The sequence below is a fragment of the Oncorhynchus mykiss genome, chromosome 13 (genome assembly GCF_057628025.1).
Source record: "Oncorhynchus mykiss isolate SJ-2025 chromosome 13, ASM5762802v1, whole genome shotgun sequence".
Classification (NCBI taxonomy): domain Eukaryota; kingdom Metazoa; phylum Chordata; class Actinopteri; order Salmoniformes; family Salmonidae; genus Oncorhynchus; species Oncorhynchus mykiss.
Window position 1 is genome coordinate 48,412,304 of NC_143034.1, and position 17,320 is coordinate 48,429,623.

The window sequence follows — 17,320 nt, forward strand, 5'->3', positions numbered from 1 at the left end:
CAACTAATCTTGACTGACACATTCTGTATGTCAAAGACACTACGGCAGGAGCAGAGCTCATTCAAACCATTTGTGTCCCGAACATTGCATCATGACATATTGCATTTCCATTGTCTTTCTCAAATCACTCTGCTCATGTTACTTCCGAAACAATTACAACTATTTGGGACTTCATTAGCTGTGATGGCTGTTCAATTTATGTTGGCCATGCCTGTGCCGTGATGTAGCAAGCAAAGACAAACTAAACACAACTCATCTTTTCCATTGAGTGCTTTTAGATTTACATTTTTTTATTTAAACTTTAAAATGTTTTGTTTTAAATATGGCTCAGTATAGTCGCTTGTTATACTTACGAAGCATAAAAGGTAACACTAGTTTAATAAAGACATTGTTAGCACCAGCAAACCTCAAGAATAGTTTAACATAAAACAGAGCAAGCTTTTGTTCGTCTCTGGGTACTGATGATTAGGGATAAGCAGGTCAAGGTTTCATCCACAACATCTGTTGGTTTTCAACACTGACTCATTCCCAATGGTAATGAGTCTTGTTCATTTTGGAAAGCCTTTGAAACAACCCCTAGGATATCTGATCAAATGAAAGCCCCAAGGCAAGCATTTCTCTCTGAGGTTTTGGGGAAGAAGAAGATAGTGAGAGCTCCACCAGACTCATGCATATTGTATCACAAAATGTAGAGGCAATACAAATGTACTGACTATCCATATCAATACCGTAGAGCAGTTCAACTCCAGTTTCCTTTTCTCGGGTGCATTTTCCCAGTAGACTCAGAAATAACACATAAATATATCTGCAGTATTATAAAATACAGATTTGTACTTCTATAACCATACACCCTCAGTAACAATGTAACATTCCCCCCCTAGAAAGGGCAATTAAATTTGAATGTTAGTCCTTCTGTTCCCAGTGTTCCGCAATTAACAGTCTGAAAAAAAGGATACAGCTCACGCTTACATTTCCTGTCTCATGACTCTCCTTCTCCTCTCTCCCCTCCCCCATCACTAGCAGTCTGTCTCCTTTCTCTCCCTCTTTCTTTCTTTCTCTCTCCTCTCTCCCAAAGGTGTTTGTTTATTCCTCCCTCCAGGCTGTAGGACTGAAGCCCACTCCCACTGTCAAAGAAACCACCGACAGAGAAGAATAAGGGACCCAGTACAACTGGTGTAACTCTGCTGACCAAACCATCGGTGCCTCTAAGAACACATCGGAAACAGCATAGAACACACACTGCCGTTAACAAATCATTTCCCCCCCCCCCCACAGATCCCGTTAACAAAACATTTTTTTTTCACAGATTATATTGCATTTCTGCTCAGGCGTCTTGTCGTTTCTGCATTCCTGTTTAGGCCTCAATAAGAATTTTGAGCACAGTTTGGATGGACGAAAATTACAGACGTGTTAACGTTGGGCCAGTAACCCGGAAGGTCGCTGGTTTGAATACCTGAGCCGACGAGGTGAAACATCTGTCAATGTGCCCTTGAACAAGACATTCAAGGGCGCCGTAATACTATGGCTGACCTTGTAAAACAACATATTTCACTGCACCTAAAAAATATATAAATGGTTGGCCATTCGCAATTACATTCATTTAACATTACTAGCTTGGTCGTTCTTAAAATGTTGTGACAAATGTGTCCCATGTCTGCAACAATGAAAACCTCACATTTTTGAAGGGTCATTTAAATGTAAAAAGCTGTTTGAATAATAATTTTAATTGTTCTGTATATTGCATAAATTGTGTGTGTGCGTGTGTGTACTAGCTAGTCTTGTGAAGTTTTGAAAGACAGTGCAGTGTAATAGCCTCCCCCTGTGGTTCATGCAAAACATTTTATTTTTCTCATTCTTTTTTTTATTACTCACACCAAATGTCACTTCCAAAGTGACAGTTCATTTAAATAGGCCTATACTAAAATACATTATATTTTACATGCATTCAACTGAAATGGTGTTACTTCTGTCTTAAACAAAACATCACCTATTTCCAATTTAAATACATGTACACGGCATAAGCCATAAAAAAAACAAAAATTTCAGGGTAATAGCTATGTAACACATACTACTTTGTCTACATGAGATATGGAACACTCTTTCATGCGCTCACCAGCGCAGGCGCGGTGGCCAAGTGGTAAGGCGTCGGTCTCGTAAACCGAAGATCGCGGGTTCGAACCCCGTCCGTGCCTTTTACGAGATTATCAATAGCATTTCTGCTAAATCAAAAATCGATGTACCATTTCCGTACTAGAAATATAATTTATAATAGTAAGCGTAATCAGCCACAACAACAGTCATATTTGTGTTGATTTTCACTTCGACTGGATACCTGACTTTTGAAACATTGTGTGGGACTACTTTAGCATCAATAGGGGGCAGCAAACACTAATGTTTTTAATGCGCCCATACAATCTTTCCTTTACAATGAATGAGTACATAACATTGTAGCTACCTTAGAGTGAAACGTGACATATAGGCAACAACTGACTAAATTAGTGTGCTAAATTGCGCAATATATTCATATTTTAAAAGAGACATGGGGACTTTTGTAAGAATTTTACAAAAGAACGCAATGTTTTGTTTTTCTTACATCCCATTTCATCTGCATTTTCAAACCCTTTCACCAAGTCTTATTGTGAATTCCTTTTGGCGCGCGCGGAACCCTGTTCTGGGCACCATAAACGCACAAAACAGTGTGACGCTCCATGGATTTCGATGAATCCATTTCCCAGTTTCAATATTTGTATAATACTTCTAGGAAAATAAAACTCCTACTTCCATTTACAGTAGGCCTAGCATATGCCAAACTTTCCCCCCAATAGCTGCAGAAAACAACGCAGGACAACGTCATATCTGACTCTGATACGACCCCCCCCTAGAATGATTCTCTGAATTTCAACAGCCTATAATCAACAACAAAAACACATTTATTTGGATAAATGCCATATTGCTGTTGTCTGTTTTTGAGACTGCATCACCCCCTTCACGGCCTCTCTTACCTCGTGGCGTGACCATGAAGCAATGTTAGAGGCAATGTATCGAGATTTTATTTTAATGCATTGAGTCAAATCCGCCAGACACTGCTGAGCTCACCACTAGGAGCACGGATACTTAAAGAAACAACAACACATAAAATCAGACAGTCGTTCCTTCCTATCCTGCTGACTGGTCTGATATTATCATGGTAAGTTTAAAGCGACGTTATATCCATGATACACGGAATATGTTTTGCTTGAGAGTTCGGAGCGGCTGTCATGTCGTCTGTCTACTAGGGCTGGGAGGGCCAGCAGGTGTGAGGGGGATTCTTATTGCTGTCACTCCGATTATCTAATAATTAGAGGCCTATGTTATTGATCATTTTGAATAGCACAATGAACGCTAAACTTGTCTGTGAATATTTAGATAATGCTATTGTTTTGATATTAGGTATGCATGATTAGTTGTCGTATTAAATGTGCTGGGTTTTTTTTACGGGGTGGTCTCTCAGAGTAGCAGACAGATTGTGTCTGAGAGTACCTGAACTCTCTAGGGATCACCAGACAATGTCTGGGACTCAACTAACGCCCAGTGAATTCACTAAATGCACACAAGAGCTGTATATTAAAACATGTTGTTTTACATTCTATACAGAGGGACATATTGCAGAAATATGATATTAATGTGCACGTTATAATCCAGTTGTTGTACAAGGAAATGTCAGCTTGATGCTAATCAAGTGTGTAGTTTATGAAAGGGTATGTTCAAGGATTGCACAGTGATTCAAATCATGAGGATTGCATAATCAGTAATCACATCATTTGTATAAAATACACAGGCTACTGTAAAGCCGTTGTTCTTATGAAACCAGCCTTATTGTAGGTCATGTAGGATGTAGCTAGATTAACTAATTATTATAGCAGGCTGACACTGACACATTCTCAATAACAGTGGGTGGAAGTGTGTTATCTATTTTATAGCCAGACAAAACCCCTACCTAGACCATAACCCAATATCGGTTATGCAATAGCTTACACACAAACTGCACTCTTTGAAAATAAGTTGAGGATAAAAGCTGAGGATGATGTAATATTGTATCCATAAGTAATTGTAATGTGTATGAGAATGTCAGGTGGCCTCCGTGTGGTCTCAGTCACGGGATCTTGTGGGCGAGATGAGTTTGATTAGAATCCAACTGGCCCGCAAAGTCCCGCTTCTGGAACTCACCCTCTCATCTTAACCAATTAGCCCAACTTTATGTGTGTTTGTGTGATACTCTGGTTATGTTGGGACAGAATAAATAGACAAACTAGTGACAGGCGGTGGTGCCCAGTGAAGTTCAAATGTAACGCCGCAGGGAGAATGAGGGGCTTTTGGGGGCACTTGTGTTTCAGTTTCACCATCATAATGCCCCTAAAAATCCTTATTGCTCTTGCACTGATCTCCTATCGCTGTGCTTATGGGGGTGTATAAAATACATATCAGATTAAACTAAAACACATATCAGATTAAACTAAAATACATATCAGATTAAACTCATATATATATATATATATCAGATTAAACCAAAATACATATCAGATTAAACTAAAATACATATCAGATTAAACTCATATATATATATATATATCAGATTAAACCAAAATACATATCAGATTAAACTCATATATATATATATATCAGATTAAACCAAAATACATATCAGATTAAACTAAAATACATATCAGATTAAACTAAAATACATATCAGATTAAACTCATATATATATATATATATCAGATTAAACCAAAATACATATCAGATTAAACTCATATATATATATATCAGATTAAACCAAAATACATATCAGATTAAACTAAAATACATATCAGATTAAACTCATATATATATATATATATCAGATTAAACCAAAATACATATCAGATTAAACTAAAATACATATCAGATTAAACTCATATATATATATATATATATCAGATTAAACCAAAATACATATCAGATTAAACTAAAATACATATCAGATTAAACTCATATATATATATATATATCAGATTAAACTAAAATACATATCAGATTAAACTCATATATATATATATATATATCAGATTAAACCAAAATACATATCAGATTAAACTAAAATATATATCAGATTAAACTAACCCAACTCTTTCCCCTCTATACATTTCACAGTGCCCTTGGATTAATGTCCTAACTAGCTTTATTGTATTGGATTCCATTACATGGGCTGATGTTGATGGTGATGATGATGATGTTGAAGATGATGATAATGTAATCATAATTTTTTATGTTTAGTTTCAGTTCAGCATATTTTTTGATGATGATGATGTTGACTTGATGTATTTGATAAGGTGATACTTAACTTCTATCTAGGTTTTACTTTGTACTATTAGTGGTGCTAATGTTGATCATTAATATTGATATATTTATATTAATGGCTGCCCACCCATGACTAAGGCACTAGCATTGTATGTACTACCTTTGCATTCAGTATCTTTGTGATTCATATGTGTTTTATTTTATGTTTCTACGTCTTATGTGCTCCTTGTTTCAAAACCAATTGCCTTCTGGGACAAATAGAGTTGAAACATGAACTAATGTAGACCACCGTTCAAAAAGTTTGGGGTCACTTAGAAATGTTCTTGATTTTGAAAGAAAAGCAACTCTGGGATGCTGGCCTTCTAGGCAGAGTTGCAAAGAAAAAGCCATATCTCAGACTGGCCAATAAAAATTAAAACATTAAGATGGGTAAAAGAACACAGACACTGGACAGAGGAACTCTGCCTAGAAGGCCAGCATCCCGGAGTTACCTCTTCACTGTTGATGTTGAGACTGGTGTTTTGCGGGTACTATTTAATTAAGCTGCCAGTTTGAGGACTTGTGAGGCTTCTGTTTCTCAAACTAGACGCTCTAATGTACTTGTCCTCTTGCTCAGTTGTGCAGTTGTGCACCGGGGCTTTCTATTCTGGTTAGAGCCAGTTTGCGCTGTTCTGTGAAGGGAGTAGTACACAGCGTTGTATGAGATCTTCAGTTTCTTGACAATTTCTCGCATGGAGTAGGCATAATTTCTTAGAACAAGAATAGACCGATGAGTTTGAGAAGAAAGTTATTTGTTTCTGGCCATTTTGAGGCTCTAATCAAACCCCCAAATGCTGATGCTCCAGATGCTCAACTAGTCTAAAGAAGGCCTGTTTTATTGCTTCTTTAAACAGAACAACAGTTTTCAGCTGTGCTAACATAATTGCAAAATGGTTTTCTAATGATCAATTAGCCTTTTAAAATTATAAACGTGGGTTGCTGATAATGGGCCTCTGTACGCCTATGTAGAAATTCCATTAAAAATCAGCCTTTTCCAGCTACAATTGTAATTTACAACATTAACAATGTCTACACTGTATTTCTGATCAATTTGATGTTATTTTAATGGACAAAAAATTTGCTTTTCTTTCAAAATCAATGAAATTTCTAAGTGACCCTAAACTTTTGAACGGTAGTATACATCTCTGTCAAATTGTTAATTTCATGTCTAAGGATAAAGAAAAGGTTATACCTGTATTTTGTTTATTGGTCATATATGCAAATAGGTCCACGGTGTAATGTTTGTATATAGTATTACATGTACTGTAGGTAGAAGACAATTTATAATTTTATAGATTGTTATCTCACTTCTAATGATGAATAAATAATGATTGCATTGCATAAATCATAATTCAGTATGGTTATTGGCTTTATATCAATTGTGAGAGGTTTGCGTCAGTTACAACATGTAAGGAGGCATTCAAATTCCTCAAAATATTAACGCAGGGGACTTCTTAGAATTTCCCTGTAAAGAAAGGAGCCGTGTCTTCTTTCAAAGCCCAGATTGTTCCATCCTAGTCCTGAGGCAAAGGCCAGAACACACTCTTTCAGTGCTCAGAGCATGTGACACAAACACAAGCCACTGCTCAATATTTGTTTGTGTTAACATTGCCAATGTATCTCCTTGGCTTGAACAAGCCCTTTGGTAGGGAGTTCACATAATGTCATGCCTACAATTTGTGCTTCTCACAGATGGCCTTGAGTGCACAATTAAGTTGTTTTGCACCAAGGTCCGCTTACAACCCCTGTGTGTGTATCACTTTCCTGCTAAATTCCAGCTGACTGGGATCACTGAATTACTTACTATACACTGTAAAAAAATAAATAATGTGCTGGTTCTACTTTTTAAAAATGAACTGTTTGCCTCAGCTTTTTGAGTATTTCCAACTTTTTTTTTTTTTTTTTTCTTTTTTTTTTCACCTTAATTTAACCAGGTAGGCAAGTTGAGAACCAGTTCTCATTTACAATTGCGACCTGGCCAAGATAAAGCAAAGCAGTTCGACACATACAACGACACAGAGTTACACATGGAGTAAAACAAACATACAGTCAATAATACAGTATAAACAAGTCTATATACGATGTGGGCAAATGAGGTGAGATAAGGGAGGTAAAGGCAAAAAGGCCATGGTGGCAAAGTAAATACAATATAGCAAGTAAAACACTGGAATGGTAGATGTGCAATGGGAGAATGTGCAAAGTAGAAATAAAAATAATGGGGTGCAAAGGAGCAAAATAAATAAATAAATAAAATACAGTAGGGAAAGAGGTAGTTGTTTGGGCTAAATTATAGGTGGGCTATGTACAGGTGCAGTAATCTGTGAGCTGCTCTGACAGTTGGTGCTTAAAGCTAGTGAGGGAGGTAAGTGTTTCCAGTTTCAGAGATTTTTGTAGTTCGTTCCAGTCATTGGCAGCAGAGAACTGGAAGGAGAGGCGGCCAAAGAAAGAATTGGTTTTGGGGGTGACTAGAGAGATATACCTGCTGGAGCGTGTGCTACAGGTGGGAGATGCAATGGTGACCAGCGAGCTGAGATAAGGGGGGACTTTACCTAGCAGGGTCTTGTAGATGACATGGAGCCAGTGGGTTTGGCGACGAGTATGAAGCGAGGGCCAGCCAACGAGAGCGTACAGGTCGCAATGGTGGGTAGTATATGGGGCTTTGGTGACAAAACGGATTGCACTGTGATAGACTGCATCCAATTTGTTGAGTAGGGTATTGGAGGCTAACATGAGGTATCACTATGTATAATATACAATTCCAAAACATTTAGAATTACTTCATCTTTTGGATCAGTTACTTTCAGTGATCATGTCAAATATGTTTTTTATGTCTTTGATTATTTGCCATTTTAACCCATTGCTGAACACAGTGTGCATTCCACTAGCAGTCAGTGGAGGTTGAACTGTGGCCATTGTAAGATGCTGCATGTGCCTCTAGCATTAAGGGTTGTGTAACCTTGTTGATGGTGGGAATCTCATCGTTGAACGTCAATTTGCCCGATGCTTTTCATATCAGTTCATCATTATCCATTATAACTCATAGCACAACAAGCTGCTTAATACTGATACAGAAACATGCATATAAAGTTGTGTAAAAGTATCATAAAGTCAAACAATTTAGAATTACCCACAATCCTCTAAAAATGAGGCCACATGGCAAGTTGTTGGAACATTTTTTTTTATTAAGCTGAGAGTAAATATTATGAAAATATAGTAAATTATACACTGTATATTAAATTGAATTGACATTTTCAAATGTAATGCTTTTTGAAAACATACAAATGAAGTAAGGTATTACAAATATTGAAGTAAAACCCGAAACCTGAATTTGTATGTGAAAATCATATATTTTTGGGGATAGTATTTACTAAGCCCCTGAATATTTTTTTACAGTGTTAGTGCAGTCACAGCAGCTGTGGATTCATGATCAACTAATTGATTACCAACATTTTTTGCAAATTAGATGAGGGTGAACAGGTGAAGACCAAAGGAATTTTGATTAAAAGAACACTTTCAGTAGGCCATTTGCAATTCTGCTCATCTTCATGAAATATGCTGCACAGCAAGCGGGCTAAGACATAAAACGGTTGATTAGTGGTCATTCACACACATCAAGCTCTCTGTATGTCCACAAGCCTGTAGCTACTGCTATCAGGAGAGCACTTCCTTCTATGTGGGATATACTGTGAGTGAGCAGAATAGATATTTAGTTCTCTTCACCTTTACCTTGTAATTGATGACGGAATCAGAATGATCTTGACAGAATGGGTCATGAAACAAAAGTATTTTGGATTTCATTGTTGTATATGCATTCATAGAAGAATATCAGTGGAGGTGAACCCTCTTCAACTAAGCCCATCTAAATAATCTCTCAAAATATCAGCGCATAAACACATCTATATCATTGTAAACATATCTTAGCCATGGACATATTGAATCAAAACTGTAATAATCTGCATCGTGAGATGTGATGGTGGAGTCGTAAACACCTTCCCTTGCTGTGAAGGCGCTGTGTGTGAAGAATATGGTCAGGCTGTGTTGAATCACAGAGCATTTGCTGGCTTTCCAGACAGGTTTGTCTTTGCTTATCGTGAGGGAGGCAGTTACAGCTGGGGAAGTCATTATTGACACCCTATACCTTCAACGGAACGTTCCAGTCTAAATGACATGGCAGAAAGGATCTGTGCCTTTATTGATTTTAAATAAAACATCACAGTGAATGCCTATGGTAATAATATTGAAATATGAATATTGCAGTATGAGTATTTAAAATATTAAACTGTGAATGACGAGACGAGAAAACAACAGATAAACTATTAATAGACTATTTATTAATAGATTGATTAATAATGACAGTAGAAACTCTAATTGTTGGTATCATTTCTGCATCATGTGGTGCCTGGTGCCTCAGGAAGTAGATTATGAAGTAAATGACTGTCATAGTTGAGATTAGAGGTCGGCCGATTATGATTTTTCTACACCGATACCGATTATTGGATGACCAAAAAAAACAGATACCGATTAATCGGACGATTTTTAAAAATTGATTTGTAATAATAACAATTACAACAATACTGAATGAACACTTATTTTAACTTAATATAATACATCAATACAAATCAATTTAGCCTCAAATAAATAATGAAACATGTTCAATTTGGTTTAAATAATGCAAAAACAAAGTGTTGGAGAGGTAAAAGTGCAATATGTGCCATGTAAAAAAGCTCAAGTTTGAGTTCCTTGCTCAGAACATGAGAACATATGAAAGTTGGTGGTTCCTTTTAACATAAGACTTCAATATTCCAAGGTAAGAGGTTTTAGGTTGTAGTTAATATAGTATTTATATGACTATTTCTCTCTATACCATTTGTATTTCATATACCTTTGACTATTGGATGTTCTTATAGGCACTATAGTATTGCCAGTGTAACAGTATAGCTTCCGTCCCTCTCCTCGCCCCTACCTGGGCTCGAACCAGGAACACATTGACAACAGCCACACTCGAAGCAGCGTTACCCATGCAGAGCAAGGGGAACAACTACTCCAAGTCTCAGAGCGAGTGACGTTTGAAACGCTATAACTAGCTAGCCATTTCACATCGGTTACACCAGCCATTAGGCTGGTAGGCTTGAAGTCATAAACAGCGCTGTGCTTGCAAAGAGCTGCTGGCAAAACGCACGAAAGTGCTGTTTGAATGAATGCTTACGAGCCTGCTGCTACCTACCATCGCTCAGTCAGACTGCTCTATCAAATCATGGACTTAATTATAACATAATAACACACAGAAATACGAGCCTTTGGTCATTAATATGGTCGAATCCGGAAACTATAATTTCGAAAACAAAACGTTTATTATTTCAGTGAAATACGGAATCGTTCTGTATTTTATCTAACGGATGGCATCCCTAAGTCTAAATATTCTTGTTACATTGCACAACTTTCAATGTTATATCATAATTACGTAAAATTCTGGCAAATTAGTTCGCAATGAGCCAGGTTGGCCAAACTGTTGCATATACCCTTACTCTGCGTGCAATGAACGCAAGAGAAGTGACACAATTTCACCTGGTTAATATTGCCTGCTAACCTGGATTTCTTTTAGCTAAATATGCAGGTTTAAAAATATATACTTCTGTGTATTGATTTTAAGAAAGGCATGGATGTTTATGGTTAGGTACAGTCGTCCAACGATTGTGCTTTTTTCACAAATGTGCTTTTGTTAAATCATCCCCCAGCGTTGCATCGATTATATGCAACGCAGGACTCGCTAGATAAACTAGTAATATCATCAACCATGTGTTGTTATAACTAGTGATTATGATTGATTGATTGTTTTTTATAAGATAAGTTTAATGCTAGCTAGCAATTTACCTTGGCTTCTACTGCATTCGCGTAACAGGCAGTCTCCTTGTGGAGTGCAACGAGAGGCAGGTGGTTATTGCGTTGGACTTGTTAAGTGTAATGTCGCAAGATTGGATCCCCCGAGCTGACAAGGTGAAAATCTGTTGTTCTGCCCCTGAACAAGGCAGTTAACCCACCGTTCCTAGGCCGCCATTGAAAATAAGAATGTGTTCTTAACTGACTTGCCTAGTTAAAAGGTAGAATTTTTAATTTTTACATCTACAAAATCAGCGCCCAAAAATACAGATTTCCGATTGTTATGAAAACTTGAAATCGGCCCTAATTAATCGGCCATTCCGATTAATCGGTAGACCTCTAATAGAGATATCTTTGAAAGGGCCTGCAAGATATTCATCTGAGACATTTGATGTTCAATATTATGAGATAATAGCAGAAGGGTGTCTGACTTTTCCCAATGGATGTAATCCTTTGAGTAATCTCTATTAAATGATCCCTCAAATCCGAACGACGTAGAATGTTTTCTGACGCATTGTTGTGCATGAACCAAAACTATGTTGATTAGATTCTGTGATAAACTAGTAAACTTTGCAAAAATGAATCCCCAAAAGCCTCTTGCTCTTGGGTTGACGTCAGAGGAGAGGAATGCACTGGAGAACATCATTTTTTGTTGAATTAGCAAAGTACATTCACAATGACCAACAAAATGGTTTGGATTGTCACAACCACCTTTAAGATTCCAGATGTGACCAATATTTCCTGGTCCTTGCAGTCCTTAGACTGTTGTGTTTCTAATTGTATAACCTTCCTCTATAGAGGCTTCATCTACATCAACGTATAGTACTCTACTACACTGAGTATACAAAACATTAAGAATGCCAGCTCTTTCCATGACATAGACTGACCAGGTGAATCTAAGTGAAAGCTATGATACCTTATTGATGCCACGTCAATCAGTGTAGATGAAGGGGAGGAGACAGGTTAAAGACAGATTTTTAAGCCTTGAGACAATTGAGACATGGTTGTGTATGTGTGCCATTCAGAGGGTGTTCTTAATGTTTTGTACACTCAGTGTATGTGTCTGTCGTCAAGAACCTTCCCTCTACTCATCATGGGGTGAATGGATATGTATGTATGAGTGAATAGAAGATGGTGGCATGTATTCTTTCACTACACTCATGCACATGAGTCTTCCTAGTGTTATTTAGTGGTCTTCAGACAAGGCAGAACAGAGTGAGAAGGACACACAACCCCAGTTTACTGTTTAATCATCTCTGCTCGCAGGTCTCCACACTGACAGCCTGCCAGATACAACAAGCTGAGGGTGTGAGAGTCAGCAGGCCAAGAGCACACACACACACACGCACGCACGCACGCACGCACGCACACACACACACACACACACACAGCTTTTAAACAAAATACCAGGTGGCATAGCAAGATGAAATGTGCCTTTTCTTGTCAATGCACATAATATTTGAACAGGACCACAAGATGGGATGACACATTTAGTTTCAGTCTTTCAGCATACATCAGATGCTGATCTTACATCTAAGTAATACAACAAGTATTGTAATTACAGTAATTACAGTAATCCTGACCCTAAATACAGCATAAGAAGAATGTCATACCAACACTTGTTACAATGTTAAGTGTCTGATGATAAAAAAGTTTGGAATTGTTCCATTTGGAAATGCTTTATAACAATGTTAGTGAGGAAAAATATATATTTCCTTGTCCCAAAAAATCAAGACATGTGTGAAGCAATAAGGCACGGTATGAAACCCTTACAGCCAAGACTCCCACCCACATCTAATCCTATTGTGGATATGGCCATATTGAGTGCTCTACAGTTGCTGATGTCAGATTCCTTTGACATTCACACTGAGCTGCACGCACTGTTGAAGTCCCATTTTGAAGCAGGACTACTTAGACAGAGAGGGACACACAGAGACCTTGCAGGGGAACTCTGCAGGGTAAAGTATATTGAAAAATCTCACATGACAAGCCACCCTCACACAGCGATGGGGATACATTTACCCTTTCTGCCTCAGCAGTTATATTTAGAGCTTCAGTAGAAATGGCGAACAGAGGACATCATGATGCATTTGACGCTAAATGGGAAGGAATTTAGACGATTCTCTTGATTCTTATGCTCGAATCAGACACCAAACATGATTAACACAGTAAGATTAATGAATGTAGGCTGTGCTCTCTTGGTATGACAATGTAATAATGACAATAGAAATTTGTCCAGCCAAATATGACCAAGTTGTCGCTCTCACTTAAACAAAATTCATATATGTCAAGATGGCGCTGGCTCTGAACTCGGTAAGTAGCTGTCTCCTGGGCACAAGTGCATCCAACACTGTCATCAAACGCTGATTTCTCACATAAATGCACACATTGATTCAGGTTACAGACCATGTAACTACGCCTAGAACCCATAGATAAAGCAAGTGAATCAATATTAGTCAAATCAAATGTTATTGGTCACATACACATGGTTAGCAGATGTTAATGCGAGTGTAGTGAAATGCTTGTGCTTCTAGTTCCAACCATGCAGTAATATCTAACAAGTAGCTTCAGTAGGCTAGTTATTGGGTTTGTAACAATATACATTTGTGTAACTACTGTGCCGAGGTCCCATTTGAATCACGAAAAATTATAATATGTCCAGTGTTGGAAAAAGTACTAAATTCTCATACTTGAGTAAAAGTAAAGATACCTTAATATAAAATGACTCAAGTAAAAGTGAAAGTCACCAAGTAAAATTATACTTGAGTAAAAGTCTACAAGTATTTGGTTTTCAAATACACTTAAGAATCAAAAGTAAAAGTACGAATTATAGAAAATTACTTATATTAAGCAAACCAGACAGCACAATTTTTTTATTTTTTATTTACGGATAGCCAGGGTCACACTCCAATACTTAGACATAATTTACAAACAAAACATTTGTGTTTAGTGAGTCCGCCAGATCAGAGTCAGTAGGGATGACCTGGTATGTTCTCTTGATAAGTCTGCGAATTGGACCATTTTCTGTCCTGCTAAACATTCAAAATGTAATGAGTACTTCTGGGTGTCAGGGAAACTGTATGGAGTAAGAAGTACATAATTTTCTTCAGGAATGTAGTGAAGGCTGTGTAAAAGTTGTCAAAAATATAAATAGTAAAGTGAAGTACAGATACCCAAAAAACGACTTTACTTAAGTACTTTCCAACACTGAATATGCCTTTAGGGGGTGTGGATCAAATGACTCATCTCACATGTCTCGTTTTCTAAGACTGCTTTGTGAAGGCAAAATGTGTTTAGCATTGAGCATTAATGGACAACATTCATTGTAGTAATCACATCTATAAACCATACTTGAACGTTGTCCTGTGACTGATGTGAACACATCAAAAGTGGACCAATTACTAGACATATGGGGATGTGGACTGCTTTATTTCACTGTCATGCTTTATTTCACTGCCACACAAGTGCATATGGACAAACCACACAATTGGACAAGGTTATTAAAAATCTACGTGCATGTACAATTCCCAAACAAAACTGGGGGCGGTTTAAAAGTTCCAATTCACAGCACAGCACATTTTCCTCACTGAGCAATAAGTAGGATTTACATGAACTGAATCTATGATTCTTGTTAAATCCAGAATCCTTGACAGGCACCCCTGGAGACCAGCTCTGTGCAGTAGAGCTCAGCTTCCTCATATGACTGCCAGGCCTTGGAGAGAAGCCCCCAAATTAATCAGTATCAGGCCCTGCTGACTGCATTCTGGCCCAGTGCTCTCTAGCATGCAGACCCAGGAGTACCAGCTTAATTAACAACCACAATAGACATGTACTGTACCTAAAGATAAAACTACATTAGGCAAAGCTGCCAGAAAATAAATGCAGGTAGTGTTGTTATTGTCTTTAAATAGGCAGGTAAAAACACAGGCAAAATAAGATCCTCCTGTTGATTCAGTGGTTAAGAAATCACTCAGAGATATTTTGGCTGGTTGGGTTATGACTTTGGGTTGTGGCCATGTGGTTGTGGGTCAATGACAAGCTGCACTGCCAGCTATTATGAGTCCACCGTAGTCTGAACATTGTGGAAAAGAGGCAGGTAATAGGTCTCTATGCTTCGGGCCTCTGGCAGAATGTCAACCCACCCCTTAATAGTGTTTCAAGGATGATGTATTGACAGCGTTCTGAAAAATGACGACTATTCACATGACAGACATGCTCCATTTTCACCAGGATCTATGCTTTGTCGTCTAGCCCTAACTCGGTACAATGGTGCTTCTTTGACTTTTTTCTTACATCAAATGGTGACAAACAAACTCCCTTTGTTCAATCCACCATTGCAAATTAACATGTTTCTTACCTTTGAGAGGCCATTTGTCTAAGGGAAATGTTACTGTAAGTTGAATATAAAACCATATGGAGTGCGTTCTCTCCTCCCAGTTGAAAAGATCAAATAGGATTTAAAATGCTGACTGGCACAACTTACACAGAATATCGTGCAAGACCTACTCCACTGGGCGGGCACACACTGGTTGAATCAACGTTGTTTCCACATCATTTCAATGAAATTACTTTGAATCAACGTGGCACAGACGTTCAATTGAAAGCTTCAAATTCAAATCAAATCAAATGTATTTATATAGCCCTTCGTACATCAGCTGATATCTCAAAGTGCTGTACAGAAACCCAGCCTAAAACCCCAAACAGCAAGCAATGCAGGTGTAGAAGCACGGTGGTTAGGAAAAACTCCCTAGAAAGGCCAAAACCTAGGAAGAAACTTAGAGAGGAACCAGGCTATGAGGGGTGGCCAGTCCTCTTCTGGCTGTGCCGGGTGGAGATTATAACAGAACATGGCCAAGATGTTCAAATGTTCATAAATGACCAGCATGGTCAAATAATAATAATCACAGTAGTTGTCGAGGGTGCAGCAAGTCAGCACCTCGGGTGCTGAATAGTTAAAACTGGAGCAGTAGCATGGCCAGGTGGACTGGGGACAGCAAGGAGTCCTCATGCCAGGTAGTCCTGAGGCATGGTCCTAGGGCTCAGGTCCTCCGAGAGAGAGAAAGAAAGAGAGAAAGAGAGAGCATACTTAAATTCACCAAGGACACCGGATAAGACAGGAGAAGTACTCCAGATATAACAAACTGACCCTAGCCCCCCGACACAAACTACTGCAGCATAAATACTGGAGGTCGAGACAGGAGGGGTCAGGAGACACTGTGGCCCCATCCGATGATACCCCCGGGCAGGGCCAAACAGGAAGGATATAACCCCACCCAGCCCCCACACCACTAGAGGGATATCTTCAACCACCAACTTACCATCCTGAGACAAGGCCGAATATAGCCCACAAAGATCTCCGCCACGGCACAAGGGGAGGCGCCAACCCAGACAGGAAGATCACATCAGTGACTCAACCCACTCAAGTGACGCACCCCTCCCAGGGACGGCATGAAAGAGCACCAGTAAGCCAGTGACTCAGCCCCTGTAATAGGGTTAGAGGCAGAGAATCCCAGTGGAAAGAGGGGAACCGGCCAGGCAGAGACAGCAAGGGCGGTTCGTTGCTCCAGAACCTTTCCGTTCACCTTCACACTCCTGGGCCAGACTACACTCAATCATATGATCCACTGAAGAGATGAGTCTTCAGTAAAGACTTAAAGGTTGAGACCGAGTCTGCGTCTCTCACATGAGTAGGCAGACCATTCCATAAAAATTGAGCTCTATAGGAGAAATCCCTGCCTCCAGCTGTTTGCTTAGAAATTCTAGGGACTATTAGGAGGCCTGCGTCTTGTGACCGTAGCGTACGTGTAGGTATGTACGGCAGGACCAAATCAGAGAGATAGGTAGGTGCAAGCCCATGTAATGCTTTGTAGGTTAGCAGTAAAACCTTGAAGTCAGCCCTTGTCTTAACAGGAAGCCAGTGTAGGGATGCTAGCACTGGAGTAATATGATCAAATTTTTTGGTTCTAGTCAGGATTCTAGCAGCCGTATTTAGCACTAACTGAAGTTTATTTAGTGTTTTATCCAGGTAGCCGGAAAATAGAGCATTGCAATGTTACGTAGATGGAAAAAAGCTGTCCTTGAAACAGTC

At 38.7% G+C, this 17,320-nt stretch overlaps 1 protein-coding gene, 1 long non-coding RNA gene and 1 other non-coding gene across 3 annotated transcripts in view; 2 read left to right on the top strand and 1 right to left on the bottom strand.

Moving 5' to 3' along the window:
* The window catches only part of LOC110486310 (axin-1), a 46,907-nt gene extending 45,660 nt beyond the window's left edge, over positions 1-1,247 (bottom strand). Inside the window, exon 1 of the mRNA XM_090196394.1 lies at positions 970-1,247. The gene's annotated coding sequence lies outside the window, so the exon portion shown is untranslated. The remainder of the gene's footprint in view (positions 1-969) is intronic.
* Positions 1,248-2,120: 873 nt separating this feature from the next.
* On the top strand, positions 2,121-2,192 carry trnat-cgu (transfer RNA threonine (anticodon CGU)). Its single transcript has one exon. It is a non-coding gene; the product is annotated as a tRNA-Thr (tRNA).
* An 886-nt stretch (positions 2,193-3,078) lies between these two features.
* The window catches only part of LOC149978910 (uncharacterized), a 32,595-nt gene continuing 18,353 nt past the window's right edge, over positions 3,079-17,320 (top strand). Inside the window, exon 1 of the long non-coding RNA XR_016485949.1 lies at positions 3,079-3,187. This is a non-coding gene — a long non-coding RNA (uncharacterized LOC149978910). The remainder of the gene's footprint in view (positions 3,188-17,320) is intronic.